Here is a 16,274-nt window from a genome sequence, read left to right on the forward strand (position 1 = left end):
AATCCCATCAATGACTCCTGTCTCTTAGTGATTTTACAGATTTATACAGGAACAACAAACTTAACTCCTCCTCCTTCTCCAGTTACTGTGTATGAAAAGATGAGTAAGAATTACAGTATGAAGTAGAGAAGTGGGAGGCTGGAGAAAATGATTAGTGGCTCAAAAAAAAAAAAAAAAAAAAAAGATATTGAGTAAGGGAGACAAGGAAAATTCTGCAGAAAGTTAAAGTGAGACATGCACTGCTTCACACTCCACCCCACCCCTCTGTAGCCTCTAGTCCAGCCCAGAATGGTTGCCAGTCAGTGGTACATCTGAGGATAGTGGAAGCAGTGCCCCACACTCTGCCCCTTGAGCCCTAGCCTAGCCCCAGAGTGGCTGGATGACCAGAAGCCCCAGCTGGGCATAATAGGAGTGGCAGACGTGGCCGCAGGACGTCAGTGCAGGTGAAACCCATTGCTCTGAGATGCAAGTGATCATGTCCCTCTTGTCCTTGGTTTGTATGACAGCTGAGAATACACTAGGATCTAAGGCAGTAGTTATACCTTGCTTTTCTCTCTTTCTTATTCTCTCTTTCACTTAACCTCTACTCCTAATTTCCTCTTCTTGAAATGTGGGTGATTTAAGGTTGGATGGTTACTAAGTCGAAGCTCTGTGAAATTTTTTGTTTTGATTGAATATTTGTTTTAAATTTTGTCAAATTCCTGATATTCTAAAGTTTGCCTATAAAGTTTGGTTTTGAACCTCTCGGAAACTTTTTTCAAGTTCCCTTTTGTACTCGCCTCAGAGCATAGTAGCACCTTAAGGGCCTTTTTAATAAACTTGACGAGTGAGGACCTGGGCTCACCAAGGTGTGAGATTAATAAATATTGTTATAATCTATTTATTTTTAGCCTTTTACTTCAGATAGATAGTTTGGACAGAAAACTTAAACCATGTTGTAACTTCACGTGAAAAAGTCTTTGCAAGTCTGTATACTGGAAAAGAGTTACATAAAAGCCAGTTGATATCCCCATGTTTCTGACTGAGAATATTTGGGGTTTGATCATTATGCACAGTTTTTTTATAATATTAGGAGTTGTGAGGTTTATGTTAGCAGTGTTATTAGATGGCATTCTGTATACTATACTACACCTGATCCTCCATCCTATTTGCACAGTTTAAGGTGTAGCGTCTTATTGAGGTTGGATTAGATGGCCTCCTGAGGTTCCTTCAGACTTAAATTATCCTGTGATTTTTAATCAGGCCTTAAAAGAAGGAGAAAAAAAGGTAGTGAAAACTTTTCATTGAAATTCACATAAGCTTCCCAAATCATGCTTTTGGTTACCAGAACAAAAAATAGTACAACCAAGAAAAGAGTTCAAAATATCTTGTAAATGCTGTTTGCATTCAAAGTCAAGTTTGCCTTCAATTGTATGTTGCTCAATTTGCCCCAGTGTCTCAAAATGGCTTTTTGAAAAGCAGTTTGAAAACAGTGTGAAGCTGCAATTTATTCTTCATAAAATTCAACACTGTGTTTTTCTTCATTTTATTCTTAGTGAAAAATTGACCCTCACAGTTGATAATTTTTCCAAAGTTTTTGGGAGCACAGAAATACAAGCTTATCAGAAACTACTATTTTACAACAGTAATTATGATGAGAACTGTTAGATCAATCAAAAATTACAAAATATTATGCTTTTCTTTGTTTCTGTAGGGGCAAAAATGCAGCGCCTTTATTTCTATGGTAAATGCTTTGATAAGAAATTGAGGTCACTTTTCATTGTAACAAATATTTTCAGGAAGAAAGAAGAACTTTTTATTTTGGATCATAGCACATAAACTTTAATTAGTGACCCAAGAGAACAAGCCAAGCTGAATAAAGACAAACTAAAATTAGTAACTGGCTAACAGCTTGCCTATTTCCTGGGGCAACATGTGGCTGACAGATGATGTGATGTTCAGTGACAGACAAATTCTGATCCTCTTTACCACTTTAAAATTCTATACACTGAGAAAAATTAATAATTTCATTAATATCATCAACAGTAGAATCGCTTGAATACAGAAGATATTTCTAATTAACAAAAAGGAGAATAAGAAATGACAGTGATTCAATATACTTAATCTGATCCCAGTGATATACAGGTGGTAGTACAGATAATAGTAGTTGATGATTTCATTAATTAAATCATCATTATCACCTGTCCTGATTTGCATTCTGGATCAGGCTCCTCCTTTATCATATAACCTACTGGAAAATAAATCAACTGTTTTTCAAAGAGTACCTTATAAAAATTCCATAAGTTTGTTCATTTTCTTCAGTAAAAAAAATAGACAATATATTTATTTCTGCTTAAGTATTTTACTATTATAACAGCTGAATTTGCAGATTGGAGAGCTAGGACCAAATAATTAACTTCAGCTTATTTTATGTAGCTATTTGATCTGTCTCCTTCTGATACTTCTCTACTTATGACTGATTATATTCTTTCTTCTGAGGTCTCTGTATCCTGAAAAAAAGACCGCTTATTATAAGCATGGTATTTCAAGTGACTGCAGCTATCAAAATACTCTTTGACTTTATGTCTAAGGTACTTCAACACACAGCTGTCTATTTCATCACAGGAAAACTCAGAAGTAGGAAAGAATTTTGGTGGGGTTTTTTCATGTGATTAGTACTATCTATTATTCCTATCTATTTCATGGGAGTGGTTCAGCTGCGAGTTTTGTTCTGCAAAGAATAGAGTTAATGAAACCTGGTTTTCTACACATCTGCCCTTCACTTCCATCTTCCACTGTAAATAACTCTAAGCCTTTCTCTTACTACTTTCACATATGTCACTTCCAACAATAAAATATGCCAAGTCTGTGCCATGTCTATAATAATATGAATGCCTGTTGGATATCTGAACTACGCCAAATATATTACACTATAGCTTAGAACTGTTAGTGTCTCTTTCAGTGTAGATTTTTAAGGAATAAAAGTTGACTAATTTGGATTTTTCTTCTCTATTCAACTAAAAAAATTCCTATGGCATTTATTTTCTGATTTCTTTTCTTCCTCTCAAGTTTTTTCATTACAGATCAATGGTTTAAAATAATTATGTATAGGCATATAGAATTTTGGGTTTCTATGTACATAAGTGAAGGCAAAAAGAAGACCTGGAAGATGGACAAAGTATAATTGGAATAAAACATGAAGGGCATGAGAGGAGATTTTTAAGTTATTTGAAAACTGATCTGGAGAAATTTGATTATCTATAAACATATAGCCTTGATCCAGGAAATGCATAGACATTTTCTTAATTTACTTATTGCTGATAGTCTTATTTTTGTATACTTTAGGTCTTTAGGTCTTAATGATTTCTACTAGTATGTTAATTTTAGAATGTTGATAAGTTTTTCACAGCTAACATATTATTTCTTATATCTTACTGGCTCTTTAGCTTCGTTCTTTGCCCACAGAAGACCAGAATCTTGTTTCAGGTGAACATGGATCTAGATATCTAACTCTTCTTGAAGTCAAGGAAGGTTTAATAATAAACCATTTGTTTCTTCAATCTTATGTACTTCACAAAATTGCTTTGAAATACCCAAGTTGTTCAAATATTTGACACTAGTGAACAACCTTCAACATAATTTTAAAAGTTAAATTCATTGGTAGAGAATAATTCAGTATGAGAAATTTTTTGTCTGATCTTGGGCTCTATCACTACAGTTTTTGTGTGAAAATAGACAATGAAATAAGTGTAGTCCCATCTAGAAAAAAATAAATATTTTTTGACATTCAAGTTAGTGATTTATGAAATGTGAATGAAAACTTTACTGTTCAATGACTATAGTCAATTTTATATCAGCAATTTCTCCAGTAAGATTAGATGTCTCTTCTTTAAAAATATGTATTTCAGGTAGGGAGAGATTGATTAGGAGTACAATAACAGCTTTTATTACACAGCAGAATAAAATTAGTTACTGTGATCATTCCTTCCTTCTTCATAGACAATGCATTATTCCTGCATTCTCCATGCTAGGCTAAAATACACAGAAATCATATCTTGCCAAGACTATACCAAGACTCTGGGGCAGAGTAAGACTAGACTAAATATCGTGAGTCATGGTACAGTGCTTTACCCTCAAATTATATTATAAATATATCTATAAATAAAAACTTCATTTTTAAAATAGGAGAGAAAATTGCACCTGCTTTCCTGAGAATGGTGTTCTGAAGTTGTTTTCTCCTAAATACTATTCCAGGGAAGCCTAGCCCTCCTCTTTCAGGACAATCCAATTTTCACATTATTTTAGATCTTTAAAGAAATAAATTTTCTTTTACTTTCTTTCTTGTAACTGAATTCATAATACTTTTAAAAATCTAATTAAATGTCAATTTAACTGCAAGTCTAGTATTTGCTATTCAGATTTTTCTGTAATTAATGACAGTTACAGCCACTCAGTGACGGAACTCCTGGCAGATTGGCTTATAATTCCATTCAGTTTTTTTTCAAGCATAAAACAAAATTAAGTGAATCTCAACACTTTTAAGTGCTTCCAAGGTTTTGATTTTAATGACATTCAATCAAAACAACTTTATGAAAAACAAGAACTTTTAAACTCAATTGTGGATACCTGATTTATGAAAAAAATGTTATCAACTATTCCCCTAAAAGTCTCTGTTTTCAGTAATGAGAGGCTTGCCCTTCCAAAGCAGTCTTAAATCACATAGTTTGGAATTCTGCTCTTAGTGACTCTCTGGTGATGGAGTGTAAAGTAAACATGTTGAGAGTAGAAGTCTGATTTAGATGGAATAATCTCAATGCCTTAGTGAAAAAAACCTAATCCTTTTTCTCACTTAATGGTTAGATTTGTATCAAAGCAAGGCATCCACAAATGCTAGGAATGTGGATCTACCTAAATAAGCCAAGAATATGATAAAAAACCTCCATTAGACTCAACCGGTGTTGTATGCCTGGTATCATGGAAGATGGTAAAGTCTGTGCAATTTAGTCTTCACAGCTCTCCTCTTTTTCTATGTACTTTAGTAAAATGTGTTTTTCCATAATTAAATTCACAGTCCTGAGTTGTCCCTTGGTTTTATAGACATTTTCTCACAAAATACATCTTATAGCTCTATTAGAATATTGAACAGTGCCTGAAAATGTTCCTGAAACTAGAGCTGGTGATCCATATTATTAATTTGATAGATTTTTTTTTCCCCATAGTTTTGACACAGACCCATAGGCCAGCCAGAACAGTCACAGGTGATTTCTAGGAACAGTTAGAAGATACTTTTTAATGTATGATCTTTTATCACAGTGTTCTGGGTACCAAAAATATATATTATGGTATGTAGATTCAGCATTTCATAACAGATAACCTCAGCACCAGAAAATGGTCCTGAACATGTTTGATTCACTACTTCTAGTATGCTATGTCCTAGTGTTGTATCACTGACAGAGTATGTGTCATTTTAAGGCGCATCTACAGAGAAGATGAAGACTTCCCTATTGCAAAGAGTTGCAGAAAGGGTTGAGGAAAAGAGTAGGGGCAAAGGGTGCAAGTTACTGCTGGGAAGATTCTGATTAGATATAAGAGAAATATTTTTCACAATGAAAACAATCAGCTATTGGAATAATCTTTCTAGGCTCGACATTGGACTCTTCTAATACTCAGCAGTGTTCTGGGTCATGTTGTTTAAGCAGTAATTTTACCAAGGCATTCCTTTGGTAAATCCCATTGAATCTGGTACTCTATGATCCTATGATACTGTTAGTCATACAAAGGTCTGTACCGTACACACTATTACTTTATGGGATAAATTGCTATTCACGGTACACACAAAGATGGGGGAGGATCAGAGCAACAATAATGGGTAGAGAAAAAAAAGACTATTACAATATTTCAATTTTTCAATTAGAATATTTCCTATGGCCAGCACAAGAAAAAACTTAGACCAGGGTTCTTCCAGAGAAACTCACCAGAAGGAAACTGGGCAAATGAAAGAGGAAGACCAACATAAGCTAAGCACAAACAAGTATGGGAAATTAGAGGCAAAAGGTGAATCCAAAGGTAAATGGTCAGTGACCTGCTACTGCACTGAGACACACAGACCTGTGAGGCTGGATGGGAACCACCATCTGGGTACTGAGGGGGCCATCAGAAGAGCTTGACAAGTCACTTTTCATCATTTGTCAGCTGTCATGGATAGCCAGCCAGACCACAACTGACTGGAAGTTAGCAAACCCACCCACAGGAAGGACTAGAAAGAGGACCAAGGGAACTACAGGTCTGACCTCAGTGCCAGGGAACATCATGGAGCAGAACAACATAAGGGCCATGATGCAACATGTGCAGAACAACCAGGGGATCAGACCCAACCAGCAAGGGTTAATGAAAGACAGGCTCTGTTTGACTAACCTGGTCTTCTTCCATGGCAGTGTGACCAGCTTGGTAGATGGGGGAAAGGCTGTGGTTGCTGTCTACCTGGACTTGAGTAGCATCTAGTATACCATTGTGACACAGCATAATGTGATTTAATTTATTACCATGGTTACAACTTGGAAAAAACCTACTTTGAATCAGATATTTGCCATCAATTTCAGACATGAGTTTCTGAACTGATTTACTGAGTATTACGGGACTGGATGTCTGTGAGGTGCAGGTCCTTGTAGGTAGCCATGACAATCCAAGAATAGTAATACATTCTTTTTTTTTGCTTATATTTGAGATTGCTTATATTTGAGACTGCTTGTGATGCACTCAAAGACATTTGGACAGTCAGATAACTGTGAGGTTTATGAGACAAAATTAACAAACTAACACCAGAAGTGAGCATCAGATGTGAGATAAAATGAAGCTATTCCTTTCACTGTTAGAAGAGACATCAAAATATATAATGGTCTTGAGACTAATTGTCCGGGAGGTCTTTAGGAATGAGTATAAGGTCCCAGTACTATAGAACGATTACCTTTTATAATATCTATAATGGACTCTTGAAGTAGTACTATTATTAAGGAAATTACAATTTTTCTTATGTTAAAACATGAAGGTGAAGGGAAGCTAAGGTTGGTGCAGTGTTTTTTTTAAAAAGGAAAGGAGAAGAAGGAGCACTAGTTTTTCCCCCTTTTTTTTTTTCAAAGACCTTGAAACAGCACTACATCTCATAACATCACATTCTGCAGAAGATTCATCTTCTCCAAGGACAGCTGGTACTCACCTAAGCCAAATCTACTTAACATACAGAATGGTAGGGTTGTTTTTTTTTCCATTAAATATTTCGACTGAACAGTACCACTGACTTATACACGACAAAAACACAATGCTTATTAAGCATCACAACCTTCTTCCACTCTTCTGAATCTCCATTTTAAAGAACAGATTTAATTCTGCGAGGCAGAACTGTTTCTGTTTTAGAATATGACAGGAAATCTTACTTCATATAGATTGAATATAACTTATTGAAAACTAGTCCAGAAAATAGTGTTGTTTCTGGGCCTACGTGAGTTTTTCTTCCTCTACTCTTTATTCTGATTTATAGTAATTATTACCATATTCTATTCACTATTATTCTACTTATTGCTACTCTTGAATGACTTTCTTTGATTTCTTGTATTGGTAGGTTAAAATTTTAATGCCAATTTTGAACATTTCCAATTTAAGGGTAAAACAAAACCCAAGTTATGGGTATTCTGAAAGCAGTATCAAATAAGAAATAGTGGAGAATATTTTACTTTGTAAAATAGTTCCTTTTCTAAAATCAAAAATAAATCTAAACTTCATCAAATGTTTTTTGTTAAAAACCCCAACATTATCAAACATCATATTTCTTAGCTTAACTATTTGTTTTGATAAGGTTATTTTCTGCCCAGAGATACTTGCTTTATGTAAGAAATACATGTCTAATGGACAACTGTGCAGCCCTGGCACCTGTGGCCTTCACAGGTGTCAAACCAAGACAGCAGGTCTTTCTTGTAGACATACACTGGGATCTTATTAGCTTTATCAAGGAAAAATGAAGAGACTGAATCACATAAACCAGTCAGTTCACATAGGAAGGATGAACCAGCAAGGACTTTCTTTGTTAAGAGTTCTGGAAATTATGAAACACATCACTCATAAATTGCTTACAGAGAAATGGAATGAAAAGAATGTTGCTACAGATAGAAGTGAGGGTGGGGAGCAGGGAGAAAAATTACATTTTGTGATACATAACACAGAAAAAGAAAAAAATATAAATAATCCAAAACACCCAAAACCAGATTACTTCCTTTTATCCAAAACTGTAGTTCGACAGCAGACAGAAATTAAAGTGTTGTGACATGAATAGGTGTTGTATATTTAATACGCATGGTCTCATTTTTGTGCAGTGTAAAATAAGATGCAACTTTTTTGACAGCTTTTCAAAGTCTCTATGTTCCTTTACTTATGTTGATACATTTCCCAAAAGAATAAATAAATCTAGAATTTAGTTGGCACAATCCATAAATCTATATTGCAGAAGAATTAGAACCTCTAGAAAAAGCTAAGATCAGGATTGTTAGAGAAAGACAGTGGTGCTTTCACAATTATGAAGAGGTTACAGACAGGCGTGTCTGCATCCAGAAACCTTGGATGAATTCTCTCATATATATGTTAAGTACTTGGCCAAGTACTCCAACAAACAGGTTAAGCAGACCAGATGCATAAGATGAAAAAGGAAATTGTTCATGTAAAGAGTTATGCTACAATCCATAAATTGTTCATGTAGAGAGTTATGCTGCAACCCATCTTTGGTATTATTTCCTTGGGCTGCTGTGTTCCAGAAGGACACAACCAGCAGAGTGACCTCTTTCCAAGCTGCTGACAATGTTCCAAAGTGAGGTAGACCCAAAAGAGAGTGCTGGTTGCATTATTCCTAAAATAACTTTCCTCGCTGCGTGGAGAGGAAGACGCTACACAAAAGTTACAGATTCAGATTTCAAGGTTTGGATGCAGACTTTTTCTGTGGTGGGCCTTGGATTTATTAAAGGTGGGTGAAACATGAAATGACTCAAACAAAACATTTTGGCCTGAACATACAGCTCTAGTGCATGTTGCAGGAGAGAATGAACTTTGCATTTTAAGTCCACCTGTTTTTTTACTCTCTTCTAAAGAAATCTAGAGAAATAAAGCAAGAAAATCTTCAAGCTTTAATTATTAAGTCAATGATAAAATTGGCAGGGAGAAGAGTGAAACTCAATTTTGTTGTCATTGTTCTCGAATCACCTTTTTTTTTTTTTCCTTTCTGATTAATTTCACCCTCTGATAATAAAACAAGTCACATCTCACATACAAAAATACAATTACTGGCATCATTCAGATTTGCTTCCTAGCACAGGTCATGAAGATAATAGATCACACCCTTTCCTGTGTAATTGTATTTTACATCTTCATTTACAGCTCACCAACATCTACCCCTTCATTGCCTTCACTATCTCTCTCCTGAGTTTTATGCTGCATTAGTTTAACTAAAATAACTGCTTTTCTTTAGGTGGTTCACTGCACCTACCAGTGAGGGTCATGATCTGGAGAGGAGTTTCCGCAACTGAATACAGATCTTTAATATTTGAACACATGTCTGGGAGGTATGATTTTGTCAGCTGTGTCTCCCCATGTCCCCAAGCTGTGTGTCCCCCAGGCCCTCGTTTTCAACTTTACCCTCTCTGAGATTTGAAGGACACCGGTTTGCAGCATTTCATCCAGAACTTCCATTCTACTCCAAACTTCCTTGATTAATAAAAGTATTAAAATCAAATGATGGTGAAAGAAATCACTAGGGATTTAGAATTATAATTGTATTTTATGATTTATGGCAATTACATTTTGCTTTATATACTAATAAGAACAAAGGCATGGCAACATTTTATCTGTTATCCTGTATTACATTAGTCTCAAAACCAGAAAACCTAATTTACAGAGCCAAAAGCTTTTAAAAATCAGTATATCCTAGTAAATTCTCTTTGTCTATCATATTAAATATGTAATTTGCTGTGATGGACAAATCCCTTTTGCTTTAATCTTTTAGGAACTTAGAAGCTCAGAAGAAAATGTATTTGAGCTCAACCTTATGAGTCAAAAGACTGCCCACATTAACATAAAGGATATAAATACAAAAGTTGCAGGATTTGTATTAAACATTATGAACCTTTATTCACTTTTAAAGAATAGATGTGCTGTACCTGCCAGACATTTAGCATTGATGAGAGCTTCATCTCATGTCACAGGTTAATGCTTGTACAGAAGTAGAGTGAGAGATTAGTAGACCATTGGAGATTACAGATATGTCCACTTTGTTCTTTTCAACCTCACAGCAACCTTATAAACAGGATAAAAGCAAGGTTCACGGTTTTTAATGGTCAGTAGGGCACACATTAATTTATAAATCTCCAAGAGCTCTTTTCTTGGTTAATGTTCTTAATGCACTGACTTTTATGACCCAAATCAATTCTCTCTGTATTTTCTAAAAGAAGAAAGTGAAGGAAGTTTATATTTCCCTAGATGAGCTTATGAAAATAGGTAAAAAATACACAAACCCCAAAAGTCTACATGTTTAGGACATAGTATTGTGCCACAATCTTAAATTTTATTTTATTCCTGGTAGGTGGAAGTGACTTTTTATATACTATGACTGCTTAATGGCTGGATTGTAGACATAGATGTGCTTTTGGCAGGGTAACAGAAAGTAGAAACTACCTTTAAGGTTTGTTAAGCCATAAAGAGGATGCATACCATAGGTCTCAGATGAGGTAGGTGCTAGTTCAATATGTAGAATTTAAAATTTATTTCTTTGGTCTATGGCTTTCTGGAAACCCACGTGGTGAAAATTTTCCTATCTTCTATTGTTCATATAATTGTACCAAACATTTAGAAAAGTACAAGGTCATATTTCCAGTCTGATTTTTCTCTGAATTTTGAGTTAAGTCAATATGTGCACTTTAGCATTGTTTGTTTGCAACTTGTATTTGTTTAGGGATATTTATGGATTTCCTTCTAGACTATAAACAACTGTAACGGATGTGTTATTTTTCATCACTGGGACAAGAATATGTCCAAAGAGGATTTGACCATCTGGAAATTTTCTTCTTTTTTTATCCATTTGTCAGTTAAAAAAATAGTGTAACTGAACTACATAAGACCTTTTATTTCATGTCATTTCCATGCTTTCTGTTGAATGCTCTCCTGCTACTCTTGAGGACATGTTACTCTGGAATTCCAGATGGGGTCCCTGCAACAGTGTAAGGCAATCCTTTGTCTCTTAATGCTTCTTGAAAACCAATACAAAATTCCTTCATCCTAATATGATCAATACTGACCAAAGCACCACTGATAAGTCAGAGAAGCTTAGACAGGTATCCAAGGGAAAATCCCAAGGCCAACAGACACTGTCCCACAGGACCCAGGAAGTGAGCAGGGTAGACTCAGGGAGGATATTCAGAGCCAAAGAAGCATCTGGATCATATGGGTGTGGCATAGTGAGGAGGCAGGTTTGGGGTCAGGTTGGAAAGCCAACCCATAGGTCAGAGTTGAGAACAGGTCTTGTGGTGATCAGGCAGGTCTGTAGCGACAGTGGTGGCTGGGATCAGGCCAGGAACTCAGACCAGGGGTTGAAACTCAGGTCAAGGGATTCCATGATGTCATAGGGCAAGGCTGTGGCAGAGCTGGAGAACAGCATTCCTATGTCCCTGCTGATGCTGGGGCTAGTAGCCTTGGGCTAAACTGAACTGGAGCTCCTGAGTCCAGGGGTAGGGTGTAGAGAAGTCCTTGGTGAGACTGGGCAGAGGCAATAAAACCTATAGCTCCTATGAGGTCATGATATATACAGAGATATTTAGAGACAAGTGACTTAAACAGGGAATACATTATATACAATGAAAAAAGAGAATAATCATTATATTTAAGTTTCTAATTTTTCATGAAGCAGTGACAATGTTCAGAGTTTGATTAGGGAAAATTAAGGTGGGCTAAGGACTTTTCATAGTAAAGTTGGCACCATCCTTCCATAAACTGAAAGGATTTCCGAATGTCTGAAAAAGCTCAGTAAAACATTTGGTTTTTTTTCTAGAGAATCGTATTATCATACATTTTAAATCTACATTCACCCAAGGAAAATGTTGAATAAGCATTCTGTTCATGCAGTGTGTGTAAGGAAAATCCTTTGACATACTCTATACAACACAGTGATCTCTAGTAATACCCCTTATGGTCTGCAAATCAGTCTTGCATTTTAAAAGGGAATTATGCCTACTTCTTGTGGAAGTCTTTTTAACAGCATCCTCAAACTATCAACTAACCTCAAACTATCTTCGGTCATCGAGGTGCCTTGATTACTGAAGATTTTTTTCTAATCAGATGAGAAATAAAATAAAAATTAAATGCAAGGGTAAGCAAAGTCTCTTGTCATCTTGTTCACGAGGCATCTTATTTGAATAGTATATATTAAACTGTTATTTAAATTATGCGGCTAGTCATTAAAAGCAAAGTCACAGGTTCACCAGTAATCTCTTATCTATCCATTCAGAATTTATTAACTGTTCCCTTTTATTTTAAAATTATTTCTGTATTTCCATCCCTTAGTCTCCTTATTAAAATTCTCACACCAAGAGGAGCAAGTCTCTAACTAAAGTGAATTAAACAGCATGAGAGTTCTACATTGCTCTTACCAGCATAGGTCAGAGTTGCAACTCAGCGATTTTATGCCTCTCTTGCTAAGGCAGTTCTAATATATGGAGCACTCTAGAGAGGTGTGGGGATAAATCTTTGCGGTTTGCAACTGTTATTGTTTTCTACTTCAATAATTTTAATGACCTGCTCTCACTTGAAAAATAGCATAAATATAATCTAAAATTTAAATCAGAATTAGAAAAAATACAGACCTGTAGCCACCATTTTCAGACTGTATTTGTTGCATTGTGCTTTGGAATTATGTGTGAAGCATATGAAACAATAGGTACTAAGGGTAGGATCAATCTTACCTGACTTTTGCCATCTAGCCATCTAATCTAAGATGACTTTCCAGTTACTCTTTAAAGCCATAGAACTGTACAACAGAGCAGTCCCATGAATTCTTAAGGACAACCCATCTGACCTATTAGTTTCTTGTCTCAGAATAAGATTAATTGCTCTATAAAAGGAATTACTTAATTCTATTGACTATTGAAGGAAGCTAACAGAGACAAACTCAGACTTAGAAATCATATATTTTGTTTTAAAGAAGTGAATTTAATCTTACCTTAAGTTTTCAAAAAGTTTCCCTAACTTTTCCTGAGTTTTAGGTTAAAATTTTCCTTATATCTGCTCTTCATCTCCATCCCAAGTACTTATGTAGAAAAAAACCTACCAGAACAAACCTAACTTATAACTTTTGGGGTCAGACACAGTTTTCACCCCCACAGAACACTCTGGCCCATGGCCATTTGGGAGCTGCTTTCATTTATTGTGCTCATGAAACACATGACTTTAAGGCACACTGATTTAAAGAAGGTGCAAAATGCAATTATTAATTACATGTCTGTATTAGGTGGACTGGACTCTTTTTCTGCTTCTTTCATTTCATTCTAATTGAAGTTTGTGTTTAATCACTAACTGTATGGCATAATATTTCTCTGGAAGACTTTTATTGGTGTTCAGCTTCTTTTGGACTTGTGAGATTTATTGCGATTTATTAAGGGTCATTCATTTGTATTAATAGAGAAAGATGGTAGCCAACAGCCAGTGTTTAGACCAGTGTAAAAACAACCTTTTGAAGTGAAGGCAAATTGGTGGAAAACATGACTAGACTGCAGTTTGTTGAATAACTTACACATTTATAGGTTTAGAAGTCAGATCCTGGTAATGACAATAGGCTTCATATGTAGGAGGAAAAATTTGTTTTAAAATTTGGACTGATTAGATCTGCTCAAAGGTTTGAAATAGGAGTTGTACCAGTGGACATGAATATACATTATGGAGGGCTATGATGACATTTTTGAAGTGAATACCCATAATTGCACTCAAGAATGTGTAATCAAACATAAGAACACTCATTTGCACATCAGTCTATGTACTTCTATTAATTAAAGCCCTTTTTGAAATGTTTGTAGAGAACAAAATCTATCTTCTAAATGTTTGCAATAAGCAAGGAAACAAACAAATAAACACAAGAGATACTGAGTTGGACAAGCAGTTTTGCAAGCAAGATTTGCCGAATAACAAGAATTTCAGAGTCACAGGGTCACTGAGGCTGGACTATGTTACTTTCTGCAGTTCCTTGTTTAAGCAATGGATATGCTTTATTCCATTAATATAATTTAAATATCAGAATCATAGATTTATGGAATGGCTTGAGTTGGAAGGGCCTTTAAAGATCATCTAGTTGCAACCTGCAGTGGGCAGGGACACCTTTGAGTAGACCAGAGCCTCATCCAATCTGACTGAACATTCCCAGAGATGGGGCAGCCATAACTTATATAGGTAACCTGTTGTGTGCCTCATTAAACCTCATAGTAAAGAATTTCTTCCTAACATCTAATTTAAAACTATTCTGTCTCAGTTTGAAGTTATTTCCACTATTTCTGCCACTATATGTCCTTGTAAAAAGTGTCTCTTCCTCTTTCTTCTGGCTCCCTCAGGTACTGAAAGGCTGTAATTAGATCACCTTGAAGCCTTCTCTGTTCCAGGGTCTCAATTCCCTCAGCCTTTGCTCACAGAAAAGTTGCTCCATCCCTCTGATCAAAGTGGTGGCCCTTCTTTGGACTCACTCCAACGGGTCGATATCCTTCCTTTGCTGGGGACCTTTGATTTCACTGTGATGTCATGAGAATTTGGCTCAGTTCTAAAAAATACAGTCAATGTTTTCTAAAAATTATCATACAGTCAATATTTTGTAAGAAATATGCATTGGAAAGACTTAAAAAGTAATGTGGTTGTTTATAATTCAGATAAAGCAACTTAACATTGATACTTTCAGTAAAGCTTTCACTTAGTTTTAGGGGTTTTTTTTGTTTTTTTTTTTTTTGGGTTTTTTTTTGTTTTTTTTTGGTTTTTTTAAACTTTTACGTCCTGGAGAAAAATAATTTGTGTTTGCTAATTTGAAAGTTTGCAATCCAAATTTTAACAAGGATCTCAGACTGGTTTTTTTTCTATTATTATTTGTTTGTTTATTTTTATTTACAGTTGTATCCAGCTTGCTGACCTATATACATTACAAATCACAATTTTGCACTATTCATTGCAAGAATATTATTGTTCTATCACTCCAGAGAATAAAATGAATGCAACACATTGTCTAGAACCCAAGATAGTATACATCACATTTTTCGCTAGATTATCTGCTTCAGCTACAGTTCTCATTCTGATTACAGTAAATTCACGAATACAAGCCGCACGGAATATAAGCCGCACTGCTGGTGTGTTGGCAACATTGTTGCCTTTGTTAATAGATAAGCCGCACCCGGAATATTAGCCGCACTTTAGTTTGCATCGAACTTTCACAAAGTCGTCATTTAGTAACACAATCACGGGATTGCCAGGGCTTACTGGCTTACTGCCGACCTCGGAAACATTGTTTCCAAGTGAAAAAAGACACACCCTTTACTTACAAGCCGAAAAAGACAGGAACAATAGTGTGGTCATTTTGTGAGCATTCCCAATGGATCCGTGTTGCCTTTAAACAGCCACTTAGCCACGCAGGCAGGCAGCTGAGCTCCGAGCGGAGCCACATCTCCGTGCTGGCACAGGAGCGGCCGTTGTAGCCCTCGCAGCCTGCGGGGGGAGGGGCCATTGTAGCCCTCGCAGCCCGTGGGGGGAAGCGGCCATTGTAGCCCTCGCAGCCCGTGGGGGGAAGCGGCCGTTGTAGCCCTCGCAGCCGGGCGGGGGGAGCGGCCGTTGTAGCCCTCGCAGCCGGGCGGGGGGAGCGGCCGTTGTAGCCCTCGCAGCCCGCGGGGGGAGCGGCCGTTGTAGCCCTCGCAGCCCGCGGGGGGAGTGGCCGTTTTAGCACTCGCAGCCCGCGGGGGGAAGCGGCCGTTTTAGCCCCCGCAGCCGGGCGGGGGGAGCGGCCGTTGTAGCCCTCGCAGCCCACGGGGGGAGCGGCCATTGTAGCCCCCGCAGCCGGGCGGGGGGAGCGGCCGTTTTAGCCCTCGCAGCCGGGCGGGGGGAGCGGCCGTTGTAACCCTCGCAGCCCGCGGGGGGAGGGGCCGTTGTAGCCCCCGCAGCCGGGCGGGGGGAGCGGCCGTTTTAGCCCCCGCAGCCGGGCGGGGGGAGCGGCCGTTGTAGCCCTCGCAGCCCGCGGGGGGAAGCGGCCGTTG

This window comes from Catharus ustulatus, chromosome 2, assembly GCF_009819885.2.
Source record: "Catharus ustulatus isolate bCatUst1 chromosome 2, bCatUst1.pri.v2, whole genome shotgun sequence".
NCBI lineage: Eukaryota > Metazoa > Chordata > Aves > Passeriformes > Turdidae > Catharus > Catharus ustulatus.